Source organism: Oreochromis aureus, linkage group 3 (genome assembly GCF_013358895.1).
Source record: "Oreochromis aureus strain Israel breed Guangdong linkage group 3, ZZ_aureus, whole genome shotgun sequence".
Classification (NCBI taxonomy): domain Eukaryota; kingdom Metazoa; phylum Chordata; class Actinopteri; order Cichliformes; family Cichlidae; genus Oreochromis; species Oreochromis aureus.
In genome coordinates, this window is record NC_052944.1 from 88,876,867 (window position 1) to 88,889,966 (window position 13,100).

Consider the following 13,100-nt stretch of genomic DNA (forward strand, 5'->3'; position numbering starts at 1 on the left):
GTACAAAGACCAGTCTTGAACCTGTCCTGTCAATTTCTGGAAATAAATGGTACTAAAATTGATCGTTTAAATGCAAAATTCTATTTAAATATTCAATTTGTATTTGTGTGAATGAAAATGGGTGAAAAAGCAGCCAGTGCCCAAAGTAAAACATTGAAAGAACTTCAGAAAACCTGGACAACTGTTGCTCAAGACCATTTTATGAAATTATAAAATTAGAAGAAAGTTTGGCTCATTGGCAGCAAAATATAAAGAAACTAGGGGTACCTCGAGACATACTGTATGCAAAGCACAGTATATGAATACTTTTGCCCTCAAAAACCCCAGTAATTCATGTAGATTCTACTTGTAGGGTCCATAAATGAACCTACCATATTTCTATTATTGAGGCTGTACTGACCTTTGACCTGAAGCACCACTTGTTTTTTCATCAGAACATTTCCCTTAGTGCTGTAGACGGTGCAGGTGTATGTCTTTGTGTCTCTCTCCATGGGGTATTTCAGGGTCAGGCTGAGGTCTCCAGTTTTCAGCAGACCTTCTTTCATCTTCGTTCGGTCTCTGTAAACCTGGTCCTGCTCATTGGGATGGTCAGCGCCGTTCTGATACACATGGACCTTGTCATTATCACTGTCTATCCACTCTACTTTAGTGTCTTCAAGCAGGTGAACTTTGGCTTTGCAGGGCAGCTGGACAGACTCCTGCCCTGAAACTACTTCCACCACCTGGGGGACTGAGAGGACAACAAAGGACAACATGATGACATCAGCAGCAGCTGTGATGGTCACATGACCTCCCTGTCCCCTCCTTGTCTTCTAGTCTCAGTCAGATTGTGTCTCAGTTTGTTCCTGATGTGTTCCTGACTCGTTCTTTGGTAACTAGTCTGCAGCGTCCTGTAAAGTGCTGCAGACATGTTGGATGAAGAGCAGAAGAACAGACAGACTGAGCCTCCACAGTCGGCCATGTCTCACACACATCAGCACAGAGACCATGAAGATCTCATGTGTCTGCTCTGAACATCTGAAGCTCTCCACCACATGACTGAGCACAACTCAAGGAGGAACATTTACTGAAGCTGCTGCAACATTTACTGTCAGCACATGTTTCCATGTCAGCCTGCTGTTTACCACCACAGAAGAAGAACAGCTTGTACACATGCAGCCTCTGTGTCAGATCAATGCAGTGAAGCACACACACTGTTTAGTAAAGTCATGTTGTGGAGCTGTTTCACTGATCAATGACTGAGTCTGAAGGAGGTTTTCTGACTTCTGGAACAAACCTGGAAGTTTCTCTTCAGCTCTCTGTATCAGCTGTTTGTAACTCTCAACTCTTTCAGCTTCTGGAACAAGTTTGTGTGAGCCACAGTCAAGGAGCCACCAGAGGACACCTGCTGACCATCGGCATTATGGGTAGTGTAGTAGGAGACACTCACCTGACTTAAAATAGTATCGGAAATTAAATAAAAGACCTCCAAAAACAAGAAGAACCAGGAGAACCAAGAGAACCATGAGAGCTATGGCCCAAGATGGAAATGGTTCTGTTGAGAAACATAAGAAAAAAAATAACAACATAACCTGATCTCTGACCTGCATCTACACCTAAGGCATTTGACTTATTTATGCATCACTGACCTTTGACCTGCAGCACTACTTTCTGTCTCAGGATGTCTTTGTCCCTGTAGATGGTGCAGATGTATCCTCCACTGTCTCTCTCTGTGGGGTATTTCAGGGTCAGACTGAGGTCTCCAGTTCTCAGCAGGTCTTTATTCATCTTTGTGCGACCACAGTAAAGGTCGTCCTGTTTCTTAAGGTTCTCACTTCTGTTTGGATACACATGGACCATCATGAGTTCTCGATCAGAGCGAGTCCACTCCACTGAGGTGTCACCAGGTAAGTCGTTTGTTTGGCAGGGCAGGATGACAGAGTCTGAGCCTTCCTCCACTTTTATCTCCACCTGCTGGTCTGAGAAGATAATAAAACAAAACTATCTGAATTGCAAAACATCCAGGCTATCATGCTTTTCCAAATAAGACTTCAAATGAGTACAAACAATTGTTTCTACAAATGTTGAAAGGACAGGCAGCTTAGTGACAGGCATAAAATTAGGCTTAGGCTGCCCTCTGTCTCCTTCCGCACCCCTGCACCAATTCACCAGCTTCTTTGATAGCCAGCCTAAGGCTACAGGTAGGGCCCTGCCTGTGCTAACATCAGCAGGTGCTCAGGGTGAGGAACAGAAACATGATATGAGCCCTGCGTAGCCCCAGAGGGAGCAATCAGAGATCCCTGAGAAACCTGTGTAACCTGGGAATCAGGTGCATCTAGGTCCCAGCTAGTAACAGATTTTGTCTGCTGATGCTGGGTCCCTGGTGTCAGCTTTTGCCCTGGTCAACACAAAAACTTTTATTTGGTCTTGCCCTGCCCAAGTCTCTGCCTGCAAGCCCTGCTTGTCAGAGGAGACAGCATGACCAAATGAGGGTACCGATCTGTCTACCCCCGATCCTGAGGGTCCTCGGTCGCCTGAGCCTGGGAGTCCTGGACCATCTCGAGGTGAAAAGAAGAAATGACAGTTCATACACAAAATATTTTTGCCCAGTTTTTGTGGTTAAATCTGCCGATAATTATTCAGAGTTAATAAAAGCATATGTATTTTGGTTCATTTGGAGGTCTTCCAGTACCAAACCCTGGTGTTTGATGGAAAGCAGTTCACCAACAGTATAAACAGACCATAACCATGATAATAACCAACCAGCTGTGCTTTCAAGATGGATGCACGGTGTGCAACGTAAATGCTTTTAGCTCCCTCTAGGAGTGTAGGTTATTATCAGGGGTTTGAAAAAGAAACAATAACAACCAAAAACAACAACCCCACCAAAACAAAGCAAAATCTAAATCAATTCAGTGTCCAAACCACAAATAATATGAGAAAGTAACTTGATGCATTATAGCAGTATATTTTTGTGCAGTTGATATTTTATACCTTTTAATGAGTGAAAAATAACTTAAACCAGAAAAGCTCATGTTAGATTTGTATTGTGATTGTCATTTATGCTTAGAAATATCTACTCATATATTCTTAGAGTTTTATAATTAGGTGTAGAGTGATAGGAGGTTTGATCCTTAATAGTCTGCAAGCTTTGTGTGCATTCCAGGGTGTTCTGGTATTCAAACCCACATCCTGGGAGCATGGGAGAGGTCGTACCTTGTCTTATTGTTTTATGGTAGGATAAACGTATCTATGTCTGTTTTAGGCTAAGTGCATTTTGTTTAGATGAACTGCTGGACTTCCAGGCCAGTAGGTTTAGGAAGTCATTAATGGGTTCACACACACACACACACACACACACACACACACACACACACACACACACACACACACACACACACACACACACACACACAGTGTATTCTTTGTTCACATGCATACCTATGTTATATGTTAATGAACCTATGCATATTCATGTAACCACAATAAAAGAGCAGTGTTACGGGAGAGTGGACGAGAGCAACTGAGGTCAAGCGAAGGAACGGCGCCTGTCCAGTTCTCTCCCGTGCACGTGAAACATAAAGAATGTTGCCTACTTCGTGTCTTGCTTGCTGTGTAATTACATTGCCTTCAACGTTCCAGCGGATAGGTTCAAGTTACAAACCTATCATTAATTGGTCCTTCGACGCCGGATCCCTGGAGTCGGCATTCACCGAGGAGAGAACCCTGACGTCAGCGAGACGTGAGAATTTGTCATCGGGCCGGTGGATGAGCTGTCCGTTTTCTCTCTTCGACGAATGACGATCAGCGGGATCTGAGGCTGATATTACACGTTAAGCAACGCCAAGTAAGTTGAAAAAGAACTGGGTTAGTGTCCCAGAACTGGGTTAGGGTCCCAGAACTGGGTTAGGGTCCCGAGAGAGAGGTTTTGGTAAAATCGCCCAAGGGCCCAAGCGTCCGGTGAGTGTCCGGTTTTGAAATCGCCCTGGGTTTGTGTCCCGAGCGTCCCTTCATTGGGTTTTGAGTCGCGCGACTGGGTTAGGGTCCCAAAAGAGTGTTGCTGTGTTTGTGTTAATGACTGCGGAGCAGGCGTGGTCTGGGACACGGTTGTTGTTGTTATCATTGGTTCCTAAGCAACCAAGAGTGTGTCCGAGCGTGACAGACGTTTATGCTGGACTTCGCTCCTGGGAGCGCACAGTATTTAAAAAAAAAAAAAAAAAAAAAAGTGACGGCTCCTTAGCTGCGCGAGTTCGCGCGAGCACGGTCGCGCGGGTTTCACGCGGACCTGAGCCGTGCGGTTAATTGCAGGCTTATAAATGGAAGAGATTAAGTTTTCAGAAAACACAGCAGCCTTGAAGAGCGTGTGGAGAAGGCCAGCCCACATCAGCAGCAGTTAAGATATGATCTGGTGAATGGCTTTCCCCCACCCCGTGCTGACACAAAATGTTTAGATGATTCTTTAGATTGCCCTGATCAACAACGGCCTGTGCTCCAGACCATTACTTTAACCGGTTGTTAAAAGTAATCTGCATTAAGCTTAAGGTTGCTCAAATTCAGTACAATGACATATGAGATGAAGTAAAATAGGCAAATATTTTACCTAATTACGTGCATAGAGGCACTTGACCTGTTTGAAAACTGCCATCCTATTATCAAATCAAATCAAATCAAATCACCTTTATTGTCACATCACATGTGCAGGTACACTGGTACAGTACATGCGAGTGAAATTCTTGTGTGCAAGCTTCACAAGCAACAGAGTTGTGCAAAATACAATAACGTGCAACAAGCAAAATATAAAAATGGTTAATTTAAAAAGTAATAAATATATGTACCATATATAAAGGTATATACATTACTGAATGTGTGTACTAAATATGTTTTTCTACGTGTGTGTGTGTGTGTGTGTGTGTGTGTGTGTATATACATGTTTTACAAATGAAATAGAGTAAACAATAAAATAAGATATATAAAATATAAAATATACAGAGGTAGGTATGTGCAAAACAGTGGCATTAATGTACAGTATGGAGTGCATAATGTTGAAGTTCCAGTAGTGAGGGTGAGGTGTCTATGACGTGTTCAGCAGTCTGATGGCCTGGTGGAAAAAGCTGTCTCTCAGTCTGCTGGTTCGGGACCGGATGCTGCAGAACCTCCTTCCTGATGGAAGTAGTCTGAAGAGTTTATGGCTGGGGTGACTGGAGTCCTTGATGATCCTCCCGCTTTCCTCAGGCACCGCTTCCTGTAGATGTCTTGGAGGAGGGAAGCTCACCTCAATTATCCGTTCAGCACACCGCACTACTCTCTGGAGAGCTTTGCGGTTGTAAGCGGTGGTGTTGCCATACCAGGTGGTGATGCATCCAGTGAGGATGCTCTCAATGGCACAGCGATAGAAGGTCCTGAGGATGCGGGGCTCATGCCGAATCTTTTCAGTCTCCTGAGAAAGAAGAGGCGCTGCTGCGCCTTCTTCACTGTCTTGTTTATGTGTACTGACCACGTAAGATCCTCAGCCAGATGTACACCAAGGAAGCGGAAGCTGCTCACTCTCTCCACAGCGGCGCCGTTGATGGTGATGGGGTGTGTACTCCTCTGCACCTCCGGAAGTCCACTATCAGCTCCTTTGTCTTTGCGACGTTGAGGGTGAGATGGTTGTCTTGACACCAGTGGGTCAGGCGCTGACCTCCTCCCTGTAGGCTGTCTCATCACCGTTGGTGATAAGACCCACCACTGTAGTGTCGTCCGCAAACTTCACAATGATGTTGGAGTTGTTAGTGGCCGTGCAGTCGTAGGTGTAGAGTGAGTACAGGAGAGGCTCAGTACACACCCTGTGGAGCACCAGTGTTCAGTGTGATGGGGATGAGGTGGTGCTGCCCAGTCTGACCACTTGGCGTCTGTCAGACAGGAAGTTAAGGATCCAGCTGCAGAGGGAGCTGCTCAGTCCTAGATCCTGCAGTTTCCTGTCCAGCTTCGAGGAACGATGGTGTTGAATGCTGAGCTGTAATCTACAAACAGCATTCTCACATACGTGTCTCTCTTCTCCAGGTGTGACAGGGCAGCATGGAGTGTCAGGGCTATGGCATCATCAGTGGACCTGTTGTGGCGGTATGCGAACTGTAGAGGGTCCAGTGAGTCGGGTAGTGCGGAGCAGATGAAGTCCCTGACCAGCTTCTCGAAGCATTTGCTCACGATGGGGGTCAGGGCTACAGGTCGCCAGTCGTTCAATGATGAGATGGTGGAGGATTTGGGTACAGGGACGATGGTGGCCATTTTGAAGCAGGCTGGGACTACAGACAGAGAGAGGAAAGGTTGAAGATGTGTGTAAACACTCCAGCCAGCTGAGCCGCGCATGACTTGAGGACGCGGCCGGAATCCCGTCCGGACCAGTAGCTGCGTGGGTTCACTCTCCTGAAGTACCTCCGCACATCCTCCTCAGACACAGTGTGCGCACTGACGTCATCCATGGTGCGCACACTGTCCGGTCTCCTGGTGTTCGCTGTGTCGAATCTAGCGTGAAATACGTTTAGATCCTCACACAGAGAGGCCGTGGTCTGCGGTGTGCTGGTTTTCCCTCTAAAGTCTGTGATCGTGTTTAGTCCCTGCCACATACTCCGAGGGTTGTCAAACTGTTGCTCCACCCTGTCCCTGTACTCACGTTTGGCTGCTTTGATCGTCTTCCAGAGTTGGTAATGTGCGTGTTTGTAGTCCGATGTGTTCGCGGAGGCAAAAGCGGTGCTCCGTGCCGCTAGCGCCCGTCGCGAACATCTCCGTTAATCCAGGGTTTTGATTTGGGAAGGATTTAACTGTTCTGGATGGGACGACATCTTTCCACGCATTTTCTGATAAATCCGCAGACTGAGTCTGTGTATTCATCGATGTCTTTAGCAGCCACGTGAAACATTTCCCAGTCCGCGTGATCAAAACAGTCCCGCAGCGTAGACTCCGATTGGTCCGACCAACGATGCACCGCCCTCAGGGTTGGAGCTTCCTGTTTCAGCTTCTGCCTGTAGGCGGGCAGGAGCAGGATGGAGCGGTGATCTGATTGGCCGAATGGGGCGCGGGGGAGGGCTTTGTACGCATCCCGGAAAGAGGTGTAGCAGCAGTGGTCAAGAAGCCGGTCTCCACGAGTGTTGAAATGGATGTGTTGGTGGAGTTTTGGTGAGACTTTCTTCAGGTTACCCTTATTAAAGTCCCGGTCGTGATAAACGCCGCCTCTGGGTGTGAGGTTTCCTCACTGCTGATCGCGCTGTACAGTTCCCTGAGTGCTCGGTCAGTGTCGGCTTGTGGGGGAATGTAAACAGCCGTAATAATCACTGCTGTAAATTCCCTCGGTAGCCAGAATGGCCGGCACTTAACCATCAGGTACTCCAGGTCCGGTGAGCAGAAGGATTTGACCGGTGCACGTTCGCATAATCACACCAGCTGTTGTTGATCATGAAACACACACCACCGCCTCTGCTTTTCCCAGTAAGCTCCTGTGACCTGTCCGCGCGGTGCACAGAGAACCCCGGTAGTTGTACTGCGGAGTCCGGTACCTTGTCCGATAGCCAGGTTTCTGTGAGGCAGATCACGCAGCAGTCCCGCATCTCTCGCTGGAATGAGATCCGTGCTCAAGCTCGCACAGCTTGTTCTCCAGAGACTGCACATTAGCCAGTAATAAGCTGGGTAACGGTGGTCTGTTAGTGCGCCATCTCAGTCGAACCAGAACGCCAGATCTTCTCCCTCTGCGTCGGCGTTTGCGGCCTCCACGGGCCCAGAACAAAGGCGTCTCAGGTGAGATGAATGGGGGGTCTGCAAACGGAGGGTCCGTGTTGCAAATTATGAGCCATTGTTGAGATATAGAGCACACCTGTGAAAACAACTAATATGCTGAACCCTGTGTGAAACAGCTGAAAACTACATGATGGAGAAGCTGAATTTAATATGAAAGTGTAAGTCTTTGCCACTGTGGGCAAAGCACACAACCACTGTGTGAGGTTGCGTTGCGGTCTCTTCTGAGCTGATGAGCAAGCTACACATTATCAGATCAGGAGCTGGCTGAGAACTCATCAAAGAAAGGGGAAGAGAACTATGATAACTCGAGTATGTAGCGTATCCGTGAGTTCAGCTTCTTCTTTCAGATGCGCAGCAGTTTTCCTGCATCTTGATTCATGTGTGTAGAGTGTTCATAGCATCAGCATCATGTTTTTGTTTATTTGCTTTGTTGGGTTGAAAAATAATTAAATAAACTCGTGATCATACTTATGGATCACCATGGCACATATCATCAGCCATATGGTTATTTATGCAGATGAAAAGAGTGAGTGTGAATGTGCCTGACGTCGCAGTGTGTGTGTGCGCTATGTAAACGTAATTGTCTCCAATTGTGAGAGCGGTGATTCTGCAGGTCACCAGCTAGTGTAAAGAAAAAAAAGAGTAAAACAGACAAAATCTACATTGTAGATGGAAAAATCATAGGAAAAAGGTTTTGTGTTTATTAGCCAAGAACAACTACAATCTCATTTTCTGCCTTTAAGGAAGAAGAGTTCAAAAAACAGAGAGAGATGTGTGTTGGTTAAGCAGTGATAATAATAATGAAATGTCTTAGTTTTGTCACTTTCAGATGAAAAGCAGACCTGGATCAGTTTTCCCCATGCAGCAGTCGGAATAAAGTTATAGTTTAATATCATTGGAAACATTCAGGCCAAGTTTCTGGCTAACTTATTTACAGCACCATGTGTCCCTCATCCTCACAAGCGAGCTCTCACTCCTCCCTGAAGACAAGGAATGCAGTTCCAAAGAGCAATAACATGGCAGATAAAGAGACAGCAGCAAAGTCCTGAGCAAAGAGACCCAGCAAGCAGCAGCAGTGTGGACAAACAGCATCGGAGAAGAAGAGCAAACCATCATCCTGATTGGATGAATGACACTGTGTTTCCAACAAGCTGCAAAGTCACTGTGCTTGTGAAAAGAACGTTTGAGGAGAACTGAGGAGACTGTTGGAGTTTGACATTTGCCACCTTTGGAGAAAATGGCAAGAAGAGACAGTGGAACACAGGACAAAGCTGAAGAAGAACTGCCGGCTGTTGGACTGTTGAAGTGGGAGAGGACAACAGAGTGAGGGGGGGTAAGAACACAGAGAGTGCTGTTGTTTAATGTGGGAAATCAAAATTTGGGTTAGCAAACCTGGGGAAAAGAAAACTGACTGCTTAAGTGGGAAAATTGTGAAGGAATCTGAACCACTGCAAAAAGAAACATATGCAAAATCACGCACATAAGCAGAACATGCATTAACCCTACTAACACAAACACAAGAGAGCCCATGTAGATTAGGCAGCATCTTGAGCATGTGAGTCTGTTTATCATCTTGTCCAAGTCACTTAGTGTGATGCAAAGACCAGTGGACTCATAGCACATTAGTTGAAAATGATCAATTAATAGCAGAGAAGTGTGTAGGAAAGGCAGCTTTAAGAACATGCCCTGCTGGAGATGCAGCTCCACAGACATTGATTAAACCTGCCTAATAACACAAACACATGCAATGAAAATCAGCTTGTTATCAAATGCTGAATTTATCCAATGCTGACAGTTAACTCTCTAGGTTGCAGGACAACAGTTTAACTTTTGTGGGAAACAAAGATTCTGGTTTGACCAACCATTGATCAGACAATAAATTTAGTTGTTAATATAGTAAATTGGGAGATGCTTTCTGCCTGACTGATGCAGCACAAGTAATTTACTGTATGAGGGAAATTCTATTTTTGTGATAATATTTTGAACATGCATTTCTGTTGTCCTGTCAACTTAGTGGGTTAATAGCTGATATGCAAATTAGTTGATCATTCTTAGATTAATGAAAGGTGACTGAATTCTAGTACGAGTGAATGGGATGTGTTGGAGTTTGTTACAGTGGAGACTCTAAAACACTGAGTTTCCTGTTGTGATGTGCGAGTGAATCCTGCACCCAGATACACAACTCTGAATACATAAGAACAAACTTCTTTTGTGAAATACCTGATGACATGTCACATGTTTTATGATGACGGGGAAAGAGAAAAACTGAATAAGATGGGTATGTGGCCTACATGAGTGAAGAGCACAGACATAGGGATTAAATTCATTGCTAATAAGACATGAGGCTTATGTTGTGTGTTGTGCGGCTGATGGTTGGGTTGCAGTTTATCTAGCTGATGATTTTTCTTTTGTTGTGAAGTTGAGCCTGCCAATTAGTATGATGGTATGATAAATCATGCTAATGGTATGATTTACCCTCCTGAGATGAGGAGCATGTGTCATGACTTAACAAGGCCTTTTTATTTTGATACTTTCACAGTGCACTGAAAGTTTTGTTTGATAATCTCGTTTGGAGCAGATCTGCACGATTGTAACAGAAGCGCTATACGACACGTCGTCGAGAAAATTGTTGCAAGTGAGCTTCTCCATTAAAATGGGCTCAAGAGAAAGCCACTTATCTGGGACAATTAGAAAATAGGTCCCTGCCCAAAAAGGATTCAGCGAGGTAATCCAGTCTAAATTCTTTTTTTTGAAATTTTCTTTTTTGAAATGACGTCATTTTGCTGTGAGTGGAAACTAAATGCGACGATAGGTTCCACTATCAGCAAAGAAAGAATGAATGAATGAATGAATGAATGAGTAAAAGGGAAAAAAAAGCTGACAAGACTTTGCTGATGTAACACGACTGTGCGAAGTTAACCCCCACCTGACAAAGGTGCAGATGAATCTATGTGTGTTTCTTTTTACGGGAGCAGAAAGAGGACAACAACATTTGAGGTTGCGTGAGCTTTGGCTGTACCGATTTAACCTTTTAAATGCCACTTTCTGTGTCTGTGCATCTATCAGGGGTGTTATTCACTACCTTGTGTTGCTCACAGAGGTAACTGTGAGAAAGTGTGTATAAGCCTGCGCAGTGCTAACTTTTCTACAGCATTACAGTTCTTCATGTGATTTGATCATGTGATTTATACCAGGACAGCCGGTTGATGTTTTCCTACTACAGGATTTCTGGGTTCATGTCTGAAGAAAACTGTGTTTACAGGTTATGAGTGGTGATGCTGTTAAACTGTGTTGTTGGGAAAATGTTAAAGGTTACTTTGACGATGTGAATAACATGCGAGACATTTCCTGTGTTGAAACTAGTGTCACTTCTGTCCACAGCTATGGATGGCTAACTTTATGGTCTTTTTATAGCACCTCTGGACCCTGTCAACTTGTGCCTGACCTCCAGGATTGTCCATGTGTGTTGCTGATGTTTGTTTTTCTAAGAGTGCATGTAGAGGATTCAGCAGAGACGGACAAGTAACATGAGAAAGCAACTAAGAGATGCAGTGTTTGTGGAATAGTTTAATATGGGGCTCATTAGCTGGCCACTATTGAGCTCCTAGTGTTAAATACATGGAGTGACTTTGCTTAAGGGAAGTCACCGATTACATTAATGTTAACTGAGTACATGGGATGATCCATGTCTGAGGCAAATTATGCCAATAATTGTAGTTTACTAATTTGAGAAAACCTGCACATGATACTTGTCCTGCTGATGCTGAATGCTTTATTACTCTTATAATACAATTGTTTATAAGTGTGAAGTTTGATTTCACTTCCAGATCTTGTTTTCCAGGCCATGATGGTGTGTATGATGGCTCCTGGCAGAGCCAGGTTTTAAGCAAACTTAATATGCAAAACACACTAACATCTTTTATTGCAGGGTTACGGAGCTGCTCCAGAGGAGTCGCCCTGATGTTGCCTGGGACATGATCTAGCTAACCTTTTTCTTTCAGACAGGAATCTAGGTTTGATGAGTTGACTCATGGGAGTGTCCATGCGTCAAGAGGAGGGGTCCAGAATTACAGAGTTACATGAAATTATCTTTTCTATGTTTTCTAAACTATGTTTTTATGATTTTTGTGTGATTGAGTTCATTTACGGGTATTAAACCTATGCAAGTGGTGCATCCATGTTCAGATGAGGTTTTGATGGTCCATAAATGAAGCTCACTGAACTAAAGAGGAGAAATATTTTACTGCTATTATTTGCTGCTATTTTTATAATCATCATTATCATTTCATTATTAAGAGTGATGTTGCATGCAGATGCATTCAGATGTTCAAATATATTGGTATCATATCAGTCTTTATTACAGGAGCAGTTATAACCACTTTAAGCTGTTGAGTTGAATTTATAATCTTAAATGTTTGTATGCAGACTGCATGGTGAAAGAAAAGGCCCCACGTAGAGTAACTCCAAAATGAGACAGGAAACACTTCTGCAAGGCATGCTTCTGCAGAAGCGAAACTGAAACCAGAGTCTAAGTGCAAGTTAAGAGTAGGGTGTCTTTTATGCATTTATCGCTGATTAAGCTTTAAGTAGTTGTATTAGATTGAAACATTTGTTTTATACATTTTATACATTTCACATATAAGTCAAGATCAGTACACACAGGATGGCCTTAGCCTGATTGCTTAAGCTGAGGTCAATTAAGGTGCAGCGTGTATGTACAGACATACACACATACACACACATAGTTTCAGTTGTGCTGGCCTTCTGTCTGGTGGAAAGGTTACAAGGTGTAGCTGATGAAGTGAAGGGTGAAATAAAGGACAGCACACACACCCACACACACACATATTAGATAGACGCATTTATATAGGGAAGGGGGGGGGGGCGTACGTGTTAGTCTGTTCCAGGAAGTACACCAGATGTCCCAGAGATAAGCGACAGCGGAGGCGAGCGTCCAGGATGGTGACAGGAAGCATCTGGCTTCGACGTGAAGATGATGTTCTGTTTTTGAACTGTGTTCAGAGTTAACTGAACGTTTGTGGTTTTGCATTGACGTATGCTGTATTAAATCTGCCTAGCAACAGAAGAGGGGGCGGTACAATTCTCACCTCTATAAAGTCTTTGTTCTGACTATTGTAAGTTCAGTTCAATACTGAATCTGAACAGTATTGGCTCCGCATATGTGTATTCATTAAAATGCCGTCTAATTGCACCCGGCTGGATCTGTGGTTATTTTTGGATTCCTCCTCGATATCCGAACCTTAACATTTGGGGGCATCGTCCGGTGAGAGGGGGAATTTTGGAGGTGTAGACGGAGAGATCCGGGGTCCGTAGTGATTAGACGGGCAGAT